The sequence below is a fragment of the Canis aureus genome, chromosome 24 (assembly GCF_053574225.1).
Source record: "Canis aureus isolate CA01 chromosome 24, VMU_Caureus_v.1.0, whole genome shotgun sequence".
In the NCBI taxonomy this organism is placed as follows: Eukaryota; Metazoa; Chordata; class Mammalia; order Carnivora; family Canidae; genus Canis; species Canis aureus.
In genome coordinates, this window is record NC_135634.1 from 14983580 (window position 1) to 14999126 (window position 15547).

At 45.0% G+C, this 15547-nt stretch overlaps 1 protein-coding gene across 15 annotated transcripts in view; it reads right to left on the reverse strand.

The window, feature by feature from the left end:
• The window catches only part of LOC144295815 (phospholipid-transporting ATPase IB), a 570630-nt gene that overhangs the window by 526956 nt on the left and 28127 nt on the right, over positions 1–15547 (reverse strand). For 5 of the 15 annotated variants that reach the window (XM_077868360.1, XM_077868353.1, XM_077868355.1 and 2 more), the window contains 2 exons: positions 15036–15175; positions 12978–13036 (listed from right to left, as the gene is read on the reverse strand). The exons of 7 other annotated variants lie outside the window; for them this stretch is intronic. The gene's annotated coding sequence lies outside the window, so the exon portion shown is untranslated. The remainder of the gene's footprint in view (positions 1–12977; positions 13037–15035; positions 15176–15547) is intronic. 3 more of the 15 variants (XM_077868362.1, XM_077868354.1, XM_077868356.1) reach the window with 2 other exon arrangements.

Below are 15547 nucleotides of genomic sequence, written 5' to 3' on the forward strand. Positions count from 1 at the left end.
TAGATCCTTTTAGCTACCAGTCCCCAAACATTGTGGCTTAAGCTATAGTTCTTGGATAGTAAACAGTTTCTTCATCTTCAGTATTGCTTTATGCATACTAACTGTCCTACAAGAGCTGTCAGGTAGACTACCGCCACCATGAAACAGCCCCGGCGCTACAGCCCTGAAGTTGTCCTTCCTCATGTTCCAAGCAGCTCCACCTGACCCACACCTGTACCTGCCCTGCAGGTGGCCATCTGTCTGTGGGAGGGGCACCCCCGCCCCCAACCCTGCTAATATGCATTTTCGGTTTCCAAAGTTGCCTCTATTTTAAGCTTCCCAACATTCCCTGCAAATTTTGCTAAAAAAGGTATCTGTATGGTATTTTGGCCTAACCCAAGAAAAGAAAAAATTGCAGACAGACAAAAAGCGAATTTTATTTATATAGCATGAGGAGGACAAGAGTTTAGGTGGGAAGATTTAGAGTCCGTTTTATCCATTTGTTTTAAGTGCTGCAAAAGAGAAAGCAAAAGTCACCCAGAATCCCAGCATTTTGCAGAAATGTGATATGGGATATGATATGATACCAAAATGATATGAAATGATACCAAGCCTCCATCCTCATGCTGTACTCACAGCATCGTACCCCCTTCCAGGGCCTGCCCCACTTTACAGATGTGTGTATATACACAGGTGCATGTGTACAGACACATACATGCTTCTTTGACGTAAAATAGAATAGGGTAACTTTTTATTTTTTAAAAGATTTTATTTATTCATGAGGGACACACAGAGAAAAAGGCAAAGACACAGGCAGAGAGAGAAGCAGGCTCCCTTCAGGAAGCACGATGTGGGACTCCATCCCAGAACACTGGAATCACGCCCTGCGCCAAAAGCAAACACTCAACCACTGAGCCACCCAGGCGCTGAGGTAACTCTTTTTAGCATCCTCACTGAGCCATAACTATAAAGCTACAACTTGAAACCTTATTATGTGGATACACATAATTTGTTAAATTAGTTTCTCCCCGGTCTCCTAACAATGGTAAAAGACATTTTTGCTGACAAATAGATGACACCTTCTGAGGGAGACAAGGACCATTAGCCCTGCTTTATGTGTCAGAAAACTAGGGCTGAAGTGGTTAAGTGACTTGTCAGAAGTCACAAATCACACGGCTGCACAGGGCACCGACATAAGATGCTCCCTGTTAATCCAGGCCTCCTCCTATAGTCCTGGCTCCTCTCACTAACCACTTGCCATGTGGAAACATGCATCTGACATTTTCCTTCTAACCAGGACTCCTCATCAGCTGCATCAGGGAAAACCTCAGTCTTTGCAAAAACAGTCTCCCTCCTTAAAATGTATGAGTAGTATGAAGCCAGTAAGAGGATTTTTTTTTTAATTTATAAGCTTGACAGCATTATAAAGAAGCCCCTGTTTTTGGTTAACATTGTCCTAATGGACAGCGCTGATGACAAATGGTAAGGGAATAATCTAGCTCAGGCGGTCGGGAGCCCAGAACACCAGGAAGATAGTCACTAGAAGAACCAGGGATGTTAAGAACAGAGCAGAACTGGCTGAGCCTTGCAGGATCATGGGTGTATATATGAGAGTGCTAACAGCAAGAACAAGGATAATGATCAAAGGAGTGATCATGAAACCTTGGAACAGCTGCAAGTCCAGAAGGAAGCCAAAGCCAGTTCAGGAAACTTCCCAAAGTGGAATTCCTAGAATGGTGTTAGGTCAGTGGACGCCAAGGGGAAGGGCCTGCAGTATGGCCCATTGGTGGTAAAACACTTCTCGTCTTTACTGCAAGGCTGAGCAGAACACATGACCCTCACACAGTGTCTTCTTCACAAGGGGTAGTAAAAATCTATGTGTTATTTAGTAAATACACAGTGATGTATTTAAGAGTATAAAGGAATATGATGTATGCAACTTCCTCTCAAATTGTTTAGAAAAATATTGTGTGTGGGACGCCTGGGTGGCTCAGTGGTTGTGAGCGTCTGCCTTCAGCTCAGGCCAGATCCTGGGGTTTGTGATCGACTCCTGGATTGGGTTCCCTGTAGGGAGCCTGCTCCTCCCTCTGCCTATGTCTCTGCCTCTGTCTGTGTCTCTCATGAATAAATAAAACCTTTTAAAAAAAAATAAAAATATGTGTATTTATGTGTACAGATGCATATATATATATGCCTATAATATATACATAGATAGGCTGAGAAAATGAATACATAAACTGTTAAAAGTTGGTGAACATGAATAAAGCATTCTGAATTCCCTGCACCATTCTTGCAAAACACACACACACACACACACACACACATACAAGATAATCTATGTTTTGATTTAACATGATCTGCTCCACCTAGGTATTAAGACTTTACTTCATTTAAAATTAATTTATTTCTCTAGCAAACACTCTCTGAGGGCCCAGTAGGTGCCTTATGGTGTGTAGATCATTGAGGATACAAATAAGAACAAGATACACTCTTTGAGTTCAGGTAAGTTAAAATCCAATGGGAGAGACAGGTATATAAATGAAAATACATGACAGTGACTTTGACTTCTGCATAGAAACAGACAACAGTGCAGCAGGACTTTTAGGAAGAGTTAAATCCTTTCTGACAAGACAAAGAGAAACAGCTCCACAGGGGAAATAGCATTTGACCAAGGTCTTGAACACAAACGTGAATTCAATAACCAGAAACTGGAAGGAGAAACCTACCCTTCAGCCCTGTCTGTATAAATCCACTCACCCTTGTAAGCATTGTGCCTGATTTTCGAAGCCAGGAGTGTTTGTGTTGTGAACTAAACCACGGCAGCAGGAGCCACCCGCAAGACTGACTACACTTCGTATTTCATTAATTTTGGAAAAGCACTGTGCTAATGGGGTCAGCCTCTTTGGCCATTTAGAGTCAGAAAGTGCCCTAACCTCTGTGACTTGCTGTAAAAATAACCAGGTGTCAGCACAATATGAAAATTCTATTATCTCTACTGGCAAAACCTAAGAGCCTATCACTCTTCCTTTTTTTTTTTTTAAGATTTTTATTTATTTATTCATGAGAGACACACAGAGAGAGGGAGAGACACAGGCAGAGGGAGAAGCAGGCTCAATGCAGGGAGCCTGATGCAGGACTCAATCCTGGGTCTCCGGGATCACGCCCTGAGCCAAAGGCAGGCACTCAACCACTGAGCCACCCAGGCATCCCCCTATAGCATCCTAACCGTCAGGCAATACATCCTGTTTTGTGGCCATATGTTAGTGGGGGTTTTTTTCTACTTTTTCCATCTTTTTCCCTGGTTATCCTAGCTGATTCAAAGGCAATACCACATTTGACCCAAATTTCATGGGGCCTGGCTTAGTGCTTTGTCTCTTTGAAGGTCATGATTCTTCCTTAAAAGAACCTGAAATAAAACCTGATCATTCTTTTGAGTCACTTTTTCCATGTACTCTTCCAGGTTATCAATTTTACCATCTCTGTCCCAGTTCAGCTTACCTATTTGCTATGGCATTTGGATTCTTTAATCTTAGATTCTGAGCCCCGGGTGTCCAAGATCTTATCTTTTTGTTTTACGTCGTCATGCTTCATAAAAATCATGCTGAGAGTGATATACAAATGTCCATAACCATCTCCTTCCTCCCTGAAAGGAAATGAAGCCCCAGCAAATTCCTTTTCTTTAAATAGACACAATAGACATTATTACCAAGCCTACAGACTTTAAGTCAATACTTCAGTAGACAGAGCCTATCATGGCAGAAAAGGGATGAAAGCCAACCTGCTGGGCTAGCCAGTAGTGACGTTTCCAGAAACTGTTTACATAAAAAGAGAGCTTTACAGGAAGATCAAAATAGAAAAGGGCATATATTATACCAGTAGAGTCTAGGAGCAGAAAAATAAAGAAGAAAGAGTTTTGAATAACAATTCCATGAGCTGGTCTGTGAATCTGCAAACTATAACTGAGGGTACTAAAATCCAGCATCAAGATGATGCTTTATTTCTCCAAGTGTTGTTATAATTCTTTGCATGTTTGCAGAAAACCCATTAATTCTATATTTGAGCCGCTCCATTTGCAATAGTCCAAGAGAATCACAGTATCGTTCTGCATTTATAATCAGAAATTAAAATTATTAGATGTAAAATTATTTTCCTTGAAGTATCAAAGCAAGGAGCCATGCAGGCTGTCCCAAAACATAAGAGATAGGAGGATTCCCTAATTAAACAGTCTTTTAAAATAAGGCCAAGATTATTTTGGGAGAGACAAGAGCTTAAGGTAATGGCTTAGTCTAGATAACCCATAAGTAGAAGTCATTAATAAGACACTAATATACTTTTTAAATTTTTTATTTAAATTTAATTTAATTAACATATACTATATTATTAGTTTCAGAGGTAGTGATTCTTCAGTTGCATGTAACACCCAGCGCTCCTTCTATCAAGTGCCCTCCTTAATGCCTATCACCCATTACCCCATCCCTCCACCCACCACCCCTCCAGTGACCCTGTTTGTTTCCTATGATTAAGAGTCTCTGGTGGTTTGCTTCCCTCTGTTTTCATCTTATTTTATTTTTCCTTCTCTTGCCCAAGGTTCATCTGTTTTATCTCTTAAATTCCTGCACAGCAAAGGAAACAGTCAACAAAACTAAAAGGCAGCCTATGGAGTGGAAGAAGATATTTGCAAATGCCTCTTTAGATAAAGGGCTAGTATCCAAAATCTACAAAGAACTCTTCAAACTCAACACCCAAAAAAACAAAAAATCCAGTCAAGAAATGGGTAGAAGACATGAATAGACACTGCTCCAAAGGAAGATATACAAATGGCCAACAGACACATGAAAAAATGCTCCACATCTCTCACCATCAGGAAAATATAGATCAAAACCACAATGAGATACCACCTCACACTGGGCAGAATGGCTAAAATTAACAACTCAAGACATCAACAGTATACTTTGAAAATTTTTACCTGCTATTCTACAAACCTAGTACCGAGTAGATATCCACTGACTGCAGACTAGGAAAAAATGTCTTTTACCAAGATTACATAGCACATGGTGATCCTGTCACAGGAAACAGCATCTTCACAGCAAGCATCTCCAGAGCCCCCTATCCTGTCCCATTAGCACCCCAGAGGGCAGGGCCAACTTATTCTGGGAACTTGATCAACCATTTTAACACCGGAGAAGAGAGGGCCCTCTCTGACTCCAGTGGGAGTATCTTTGGCCACAAGAGACACGAGCTCTACAACAGTCAAATTAGACAAGTTACACCAATTGTGTGACAGCAAAACCAGAGTGCATCCAGGCCAGCTCACGTCATCTGCTGCAACAGCTCATCTCCTGGAACAGAGGCCACAAAGTGGCAGCGTGGTACCCAACAGCAGCAGAAACAAAGGTGGGATCTGAGCAGCCAACACGGAAAGCAGGGCCGAGGAGGGAGGAGTCTGAATGGGGGAGGCAGGAGTGGGAATGAGTTCCAGGCATTCTGCTCGTGGGCACTCAGAGCCTGAAACCAGGGAGAACTGTGCCAGGCTGCTACGAAGGTAGGATGATATGGCCCTACAGTTAACAGGAAATTCACCTGTCCATTCAAACAGGATTTGAAAAATCCAAAAATTTCATAATGGGTGGAGCTTTAAAGGGATGAAGCTTTTCTCCAGGAGTGACTATCAAATTGAGGATCCAGAAGACACTGACTCCCTCAATGTCCCTCTCTCCTTCACTTCTCACTCTGGGCCTCGAGGCAGCTTGAGGGAGCTCAGAAGGGTCTGAAAAAGAAGCTGAGATACTACTTAGCCATAAAAAGAAATGAGCTATCAGGCCATGGAAAAGACATGCTGAACTTTACACACATATCACTAAATGAAAGAAGCCAATCTGAAAAGGCTGCACGATGTCTTAATCCAACTATATGACATTCTGGAACAGGTAAGACTGCAGAGAATAAAAACATGGGTGGGTACCAGGGTTGGGAGGCGGGAGGAATGAATAGGAAGCACACAGGGATTTTAGGGCAGGGACACTATTTTTTTTAAGATTTCATTTACTTATTCATGAAAAACACACACAGAGAGAGAGAGAGAGAGAGAGAGAGAGAGAGAGAGGCAGAGACACAGGCAGAGGGAGAAGCAGGCTTCCTGTGGAGAGCCCAATGTGGGACTCGATCCCAGGACCCCGGGATTATGACCTGAGCCAAAGGCCAATGCTTAACCACTGAGTCACCCAGGCGTCCCCTGGGACACTATTCTTTTTCTTTTTTTTTTAATTTTTTTTTAATTTTTTTATTTATTTATGATAGTCACAGAGAGAGAGAGAGAGAGGCAGAGACACAGGCAGAGGGAGAAGCAGGCTCCATGCACCAGGGAGCCCGACGTGGGATTCGATCCCAGGTCTCCAGGATCGCGCCCTGGGCCAAAGGCAGGCGCCAAACCGCTGCGCCACCCAGGGATCCCTTTTTTTTAAAATTTTTATTTATTTATGATAGTCACACAGAGAGAGAGAGAGGCAGGGACACAGGCAGAGGGAGAAGCAGGCTCCATGCACCGGGAGCCTGACGTGAGATTCGATCCCGGGTCTACAGGATCGCGCCCTGGGCCAAAGGCAGGCGCCAAACCACTGCAGCACCCAGGGATCCCCCTGGGACACTATTCTATTGATACCATAATGGGAGATATATATCACTACATGTTTGTCAAAATCCACAGAATGTACACCACAAAGAACCCTAATGTAACTAACCTGGGGACTTTGGCCAAATACTCAGGTGTCAGTGCTGGGTCACTGACTGTAAAACACATACTACTATGGTGTAAGAGGTTGATGGTGGGGATGGCTGGGGCAGGGGCTGGGGCAAGGAACTCTATACTGGTGACCAATTTTGTTGTAAACTTGAAAAATAAAGTCTACTGACAGAGATAGAGAAGTGGGATCGGGCCAGATCCAGAGCCCAGAGAATACAGGAAAAGGTTATGCAGACAGCTGGAGGGAAGAGAGACTGGTGTGGTTAATGTTAGCTGGGCCAACTACAAACCATGTAGTCAAAGTGTTCCTTGCCGTATTGATTTTTGAAAACTGTTTTATATAAGAGTAACTCCTCTCGACTGAATGGCATTGAGAGAGGATTAGTCTATGCCCCTCGACTCAAGCCATTCCACACGGCATGCTTTTGTGGTTCCCACAGGTCAGAGACCCTGCCTATGGTCGCCCCACAGCACTGGCATGATGCCGTCCACCAAATATGTATCCACATTATTTGCAGAAGGAGAGACAGCCAATTTTCTTGGAAACCCACCTGGAGCCTCCCAGGGGTTGCAAAGGCAGGAAGCCTTCCCAAACATCCTCTTTGATTTCAATCTGCTTTCTTCAAGCCTTTTGGTTGTTTTTGGTTGTTCCCTGCTGTGAAATTTCTTAAGATCTGCTTATTATTTTCCTCTTAATGCACCTGTCTGTTCCTCCCCTGAATCAAATCATCCACACTTTCCAATCCCACACCCATTTCCCTGGACCTCAATATGAGGTAGAGGTGAAGGTAAAGATGCCTTTTCCCTCACTCCTCACTAACTTCATGGGATATTTGGAGTACAAGTTGCTGACTCAGATGACATTTCGGTATTACCATCACTAGCTCTAATTGCATTTTCCAAAACAGGCAAAGTTGGAAGAGTCTGGTTCCTTAAATTTGTTCCTCATTAGGTGGACTTTAACACTTAATAATGAGTAAGGGTCCTTACAGGAAACACAAAAGTCAACTAGCCTTCTACTCGAGCATCGGGGCACAGGGGAGAGAAGCAAAGCCCTGAGGCCTTGGCCTGCCCCAGACAGCACAGCTTCCCTCCTTCCCTGCGGCCCACGTGCCGTATAGCATCTTATGAGCTGAACGTCAGTGATGGTTATTTATCTATGGTCTGTTACTTCGATGAAGAAGTAACATGTTTATGTCCTGTTTATGCACCTGTTTATGTCCCCTTTTTCCAAGACCAAGCTGAGGTGAAGAAAGGACACGCAAGGCAGTTCATAAGATACCTGAAGGAGCGTAAGAGTAAAGTCTGCCTTCCAGTGGTTAAGAGGCTTGACAAAGAGTACTGGGGAACGAACGTGCAAGCTATAGTGATGGCTCTGGAGTTGGAAAATGGGTTACACAAGCTCCTGCAAGACCTGCAGAACTTGGCTTCTCAGAAGAATGAAACTGATCTCTTAGAATTCCTGAAAAGGTTCGTGGGTAAACAGAAGAGGAACATAAAATATCTGGAATACCAGCATAGCTATCAGAAGGAATTAGAAAGGCTGACTTCGAAGGAAGGCATCTCGGAACAGTTTGGTGAAGCATCAGGCAGTCAGGCTTAACATCTGAAGGCAACACAGCAAGTCTTCCATCGTAGTAGTTTCCAAAAGCAGCTACTTGAAAATCTGGATCTCTATTTGTTTTTTTGTTTTGTTTTGTTTTGTTTTTTCTTTTCTTTTTTTTTTTTTTTTTGGATCTCTATTTGACAGAAGACTGCTCTACTTTCATTCCCGCACCTTCCTCTTAGGGCATCTCTGCTAAATGGGGACTCTTTCCAGGTGTTTACGTTTCATAGGGGACCTCAGATCTAAAAGAATGATGAGATGAACCATAGTCTCTCCTCTACCCACACCTACCACCTGATCATGACATCAGCCATGTCTGGACATCAGGGCTCCCCAAAGCTTCTGGGGAAGAAGATTATTTGTTACCTCCTTACACAAGGACCAGTTCCTAAACCACCAGGGTGCAACCAGACAAATAAAGCCTGCAAGAAAGAGCCAGAAAATGCCAGAAGAGAAAGATATCATGGATTTCTCACCACACACTGTCTTGCAATTACTTGAGGATGTATGATTTCCAGAGAGTTCCAGGTAGCAGAAACTAATTTAAGTCTCCCCATAAAGACAGATTTGGCCAAGTCCTAAGATGAAAAGACTCAGCTCTGAAGAAGAGAGGAAACCAGCTGCACCCACTCTGCTTACTGATAGTACGTCTGTAGGTACTAACTAGAGACAGAGTCTGGGGTTAATGAAAAGCAGAAAAGTGCTACCTTCAACTTTCAGGACAGTCTGACCACCCCAATCAGAGGAAACTCCCTTCACTCATTCTCTCATTTGCTTAACAAAGGTTTATCATGAGTCTGCTATATCCCAGAATGTGTAGCCTTACACATTATCCTTTGCAAAGTCCGGTTTCCTATCTCACTGAGACCAATTTGTCTGAAGTAGTCTAGAAACAATTCCAGAAACCTTGCATCAAAATTCAAAGACATTCTTCTTTTTATCTAAGAAGACTGCCCAGAAAGGATCCCAAGGTTTTTTCTTGTAAATTACCCTTTAAATTATCTCACCAACAGGCGCCTGGGTAGCTCAGCGAGTTAAGCATCGGACTCATGGTTTCAGCTCAGGTCAAGATCTTGGGGTCGTGAGATCGAACCCCACATCAGGCTCCATTGCTAGCTGTAGAGCCTACTTAGAAGTCTCTCCCTCTCCTTCCACCTCCACCCCACTTGCACACATACTCCCTCTCCCCCAAAAAAATAAAAGTAAACAATCACACAAAAAAAAATATCATGCAGTCAGGATTATGGGACATCAATTATCTTCTAAAGTTATCAATTTCCCCACTTTGATTAGATTTAAAGATAGCAGCTTTTCTGTAGCGAAACTGAATTGACAGAATGTTAGCATTACACTTGAGACACTCTTCTGTGGTTCTGAATTCAACCCAGTCACGGGGTCTATAAGGGCCCTTACAGATCTCTGCTACCAGGCAAATGGTCCCTTCTCAATAATGCCATCGCTTTGGCCACAATCTGGCAGCAGGAGTAACAGGCTGAGACCAATCAAGAGGGTGCCTCTGCCTGTGGCATGACCTTCTGAGAGGCACGACTACCTGGCAGCCTGAAAACACAACCCCTGTTATAGCCACTGCTTAGATGGAGGCATTAGCCATACAGCAGCATTGTTAAAATAAAAATATCTTACCTGGAGGATATAACACAGTTTCTAGGAAGGGGGACAAAACCGTCTCATCAACTCCATAACCTAGAATCTGACCATCCAAGGATGAAATGGGTGCAGAGCAGAGAGATGGATTTGGAAAGGCAGAAGGGGATTCCAAGCACGGGCTCAGCTCAAACCACCTGGAGAAATTCAACTTTCCTCTCCAGGCTAGACTCAAACTTTGCCTCCTCCGAGAGGCCATCCCTGACCTTTGTGTGCTCCCAGGCCTCCTAGCAGGTTCCCACTGAAGTATGTGCTTGGTCTCCTTAGAGGATTTGTCACATTGCCCTCACGGGGCAAAAGTCCCATTTTGTTCATCTTTGAATCCTTAGCGCTAATCACCACCAGGCACACAGATCCTTAAAATACTTTTTGTTGAAGGAGAGAATGAATGAATGAATGAATGAATGAATGAGTCATGACCCAATAGGCCAGGAGCCGGCTGAGAGAAGCTAGGGCAAAAAAGAAGCTAGGTCAGGGGAATCAGAGTGTGGCTAAAGGACAGAGGGAAGGAAGGCTGTGTACCTGTATCTAACTCATCTTTTCAGTTTCCCCAGAATCTTCCCCACACAGAATGTGCACTTGGAAGTACACGTAGCTACCAAACCTAAAAAATACAACAAAACAGTGCACAGAACATTATATCCTGAGTCTGTTTTAGTATATGATGTTTAGGATTCTGTCCATGTATTCAAAACTCATGATCCAGAAGGTGTGGCCCTGAACCAGCCCTATCTGTGGGCATGCCAGGCTCTCCAGGAAAAAGCGGTGCAATGTGAGGCCTGGGCAGGGCCTCAGTGCAGAGAGTCCCACTCAGACCCCAAAGGCCCGGGGGAGCAGCTCAAGAGTGGGGTGTGCAGGGATGGGAAGCAGAGGCTGCGGGCTGCCAGAGCTCTGAGCTAAGGGGACCTTCTGGAAGAAAGCTCAGAAGTGGGCTGAGGGAGAATGAAAGAGGCACACGGATTTCACGAAGGTCTGTATTCTAACTTGGCCTACAAGACATGACCAGTCTTTGTGGCAGGCAGCGCTCCTCTTTGAGACTCCATTTTCTGTACTTTGACTCATTTTTCAACAGCTTCTTCTCCCCCCCCCCCCCCCGCCCCCCGGAAAGTGAGTTTCTGAAAGCTCTGGCTATGCTGGGCCGCTGGCTTCTCCCCTCTCCCCGGCCCCTGAGCCCCGCTATCCAGCTCCACACAGCAGCTCCCCTCATGGCCTCCGGGCCTGGGCCTCGCGCGGCGGAAACCAACCTTCTCGGCCCCTGCCTTCCTCGGGCCTGGCCGCACCGGCCCTGCTGCCTGCTCCCCTCCGGAGCATCCCTCCCTGTGCCTCTGGGAGACCACACCGCCGCTTTCCCTCAACGTCCCTGGTCACTTCTCTGCGCATTTATAGCTTTCTCCTCCCTTGCCTGTTCCTGCCATGCTGTGGTTCAGGAAAGTTCTCTCCGGGACACACTTTTGTCACCTCCCAGGGGCTCCTCATCTTTCGCTGAAGCCGCAGGTCCCATGAGCACCAGTCAATGACGTGCATCTGTCACATCCCAGGGCCACATGCTCAGATCCAACTGCCCACTGGACACCTGCCCTTTATTGTCTCAAAGCCACGTCAAACCAATGTGGCCAACAAATAAAAGCACTTATCTCTCCCCTCCCCTATTCCTCATCCACCCAGTTGCCCAACAAGGAGGCTGAGCAACACGCTGGCCTTTCTTTCTCCCTCAGTGTCACCTTCCGTCAAGTTTCCCCCGTGAGAGCCACCTCCCTCACCCTTTCTGCCACCCTCCTGCGTTCCCCTCCACTCTTCTCCCATCGATGTTTCTTTGGTAATCACTCTCCTCTCCAAGCCACTCTCCACGGCGAAACTGGAGTCAAAGCTCTCTAGTGCAGATCTCACTGCAGCACTTCAGAATGCTGGAGAGGACTCTCCACCATCTTGTCATGAAGTTCAAATTACTTAACAAGGCCAGGCTTTCCAGCACATTCTGTCTCCCTTCTCCAGTGCCAGCCAGTGTGGAATGCCCCATGCCCTCCTTGCAGGCTTCAGTCCTCTCCTGGCTTCTGCCCACACAGTCCCCTTTGCCCCAAACACCCTGACGCCCCCAGCACCCTTGTATGCATGACTCAGACTTCATTTGGTTCCGGACACCGCTCCCTCCAGGAAGCCTTCTCTGTCTTCCAGGTCTGGGGTTGGGGGGGTGGCAGTTCGCATGTGTTCTACCTTCCCTGTGGTAATCTTTCCCACTGTTCCAGAAAAGCCTATCTACCTGTCTGTGTCTTCCACTGGGCCAGAAGTTCACAACACCCACCCCCGCCCCCACCCCGCCCCAGTCAGGACATTACCGGCACCTAACTCAGTGCCTTGCACATTCCAAGTAACCAGTAAACAAACATTCAAACAGATGGATAAATAAATGGATTCCTTTCAGCAGCCCCCCCCCATCCCTCATGCTGTTAGGATGTCTTACCTGTGACAAATAAAGCACACTGATAACTTTCATGCCGATGAGAGCAATCATACCACAGGATTTTCTTGACCAACTCAATTTCAAGCTCTCCACTCTTCTAAACCCTTAAACTTCAAAGTGTGGCTGCAACTAGCAACCAAATGAATCAAATCAGGAGACCATACTCAATTCAAAAGAAATCGAGGCGAGAAAAAAACAATTTCCAGACCCACGTTCCTATTGGGTTCTGGGGAAATGTGGTTGCCACACATACAGAGCTAGCTCTCCAATCTCTCTGTACAAAAAAGGCTGGCTCGGACTGAAAACTCTGGATGCAGAGTAGCTGAAAACTTATTTGAGATCACCCAGTGAGTTCCTGGCAAAGGTAGAGATAGAATTTACAAACCAGCCTGAATTCTGTTTAGAGGTTTCTGCCCATATATTCTCTCATGCAATTGATGCTCTACTTTCATAGCTGCATTCAACCAGTGTCTTCTAACTCAATATTACCAGCCAAGATGGACCACTCCACAGAGCAAGAACCAGCTCACCAAGGAAGCCCCTCTATTGTCCTTCTAACTGGTGCCCAGCCTGATTCAGTTACACCCTCCTGAAAGGCAAAGAAAATATGAGATTAGACCATAAACCACATGCTTGCTGGGACAAAGACCCAGGACCTAGCACCATGGCAAAGCAGCACAGAAAAAAAGGCTATTTTTATTTTTTAAATTACTTTATTTATTTATTTATTTGAGAGAGAGTACACAAGAGAGGGCACAAGCAGGGCAGAGGGGCAGAAGGGGAGGAAGAAGCAGGCTCCCCACTGAGCAGGACTCCAGGATCATGACCTGAGCTGAAAGCAGATGCTTAACCAACTGAGCCACTCTGGCGCCCCAGAAAAGCTATTTTTAAAGGACATTTTTAAGTCAATCCTGTCCTGGAGCACCTGGCTGGCTCAGTTGGAAGAGCATGCAAGTCTTGGTCTCAGGGTCATGATTTTGAGCCCTACAGTGGGTGCAGGAATTACTTAAATAAAACTTTTAAATATATATATTATATTTAAATACATATATTAAATATAACATACATGCATATATATATGTAAGATATATATATTTTAGAGAAAGATATCAATCCTGTCCTTTCGCCCATGCAGAAAGACACACTGACTGTCACATACAGAGGACCAGTGGCCATGAGGCCAGTTTGTGGCTGATATACCTTGCCCTCATATCCACCCCCAACCAAAAAGCACTTATCTTTGTCACTCACAATCTAGCCTAAACTGTATTCATCACTAAATAAAGAACAGCTGGAAGCAAGAGAATAGCAATGAAAAAGTGGTTATTTTGGGAGAATAAAGCTTTTGGCTGCCACTTAGAGAAAACAAGAGCCCTCTTATGACATCTTGAGCAAGCGTTTATTAATAATATTGCTTCTGGTCCTTCATTTTATAACTTGATAAATAAGAGCATTTGCTATAGGGCACCAGGCTGAACATTTTTGAGAAAGTGCCACTTCCATGACAGCATGATGCCACTGATCTGGACTTCCTATTTTTAACGCATCCAATACCAAAAAAAAAAAAAAGATCTTTTTCATTTGTATCATACTTAACCATTTTAAAGAGCTTTTGCAGGGCACCTGGGTGGCTCAGTCAGTTAAGCATCTGACTCAATTTCCACTCAGGTTATGATCTCAGAGTCATGAGATCAAGCCCCGAGTCAGGCTCCATGTTTATTGGGAGTCTCTTGAGACCCTCTCTCTCCCTCTCTCTCCACTCCTTCCCCTGCTCACACACTCTAAAAAATATAAATCCTTAAAAATAAAAAGCACTTTTGCATATATTTTTCGTTTTATCCTCACTACTCTGGAATATCAGAAGGCCAAGAACACAACCAAATTTTGCCATGAAAACACTGAGTCTCAGAGAAGTGGTGGGCCCGGAGCAATTTCCCAGCTGAGCAGCACACTCACTATATGCCCAATTCATCTTTGTATGAACCCAAAGTGCTTGGCAGTTGTTTAATGAATGAATCAAAGTTAACAATTAATGATAGCTAAGGATTTGCCTAATAAGAAGAAAACACTAAATAAAACCTGCCCAGTATTGAGCTGGGCAGTCACAGAACCGATGTGTTCAGGGTTGCTATGTGTAATACAACACTACTGTTGTTAAAATATGGAAATGTTCCCATACCAAAAGTAAAATGCCACCATCCCAACCTCCTGAGGGGGCCTCTGAGCCCTGGTCTCCTCTGACACTCTCGGGACCCCAGGGCCACCCCATGGACCAGGACTGCAAGATAAGTGCCTGCCAAAATGCAGGCCTCCAGGATGCATCTCCACTGGAAGACAGGATCTTGTGCTGACCAGCAGGGCGTCTGCTGTTTTGTTAATCGGTTCAAATATCACCCCTTTGCATTACTGAACAGAACCAGGATAAATGTTCATGATGATAATCCGGAGTCATCCAGACAGAGTCCAGTGGTGTTCAGAAACCATTCATTAAGGAAATAAAGGAATGCAGAATTCATTTTGGAAAGTGTTCTCCTAACATGACTAAAAAAAATTAAGGATTGGCATTTGGAGGGATAAGTTTTCATTACCTGGGTAAGTCGTTCCTGTGGACCACTCCTGTGGAGACCAATCACTCTGTTCCTCAGAAGAGCCATAAATCAGGGGGGATCTTACACACCAGTGATTCTCCAAGTGGGTCACAGACCACCACCAGCAGCAGCAGCATCACCTGGGATTTGTTAGAAATATAACTTCTTAACCCCACCCCAGACCTGCCGAATCAGAACTTTTTGTGGGGGAGGGAGCATCCATGTGCATTTCGACAAACTCCCAAGTGATTCTGGTGCCTGCTTCAGTTTGAGGATCACTGCTCATCCCCAGCAGTCCCCATCCTTGGCCGTATGTCAGATCCCCCAGGGAGCCCATCAAAAGTGCAGATTAACTACCCAGCTTCCATCTCCCGGGACTGTGACTCAGCCAGTCTTCAAACTGGCATTTGGAGGACTCCTGGTGGCTCAGTGGTTGAGCATCTGCCTCAGCTCAGGTCGTGACCCTGGGTCCTGGGATCAAGTCCCACATCGGGCTCCCCACAGACAGCCTG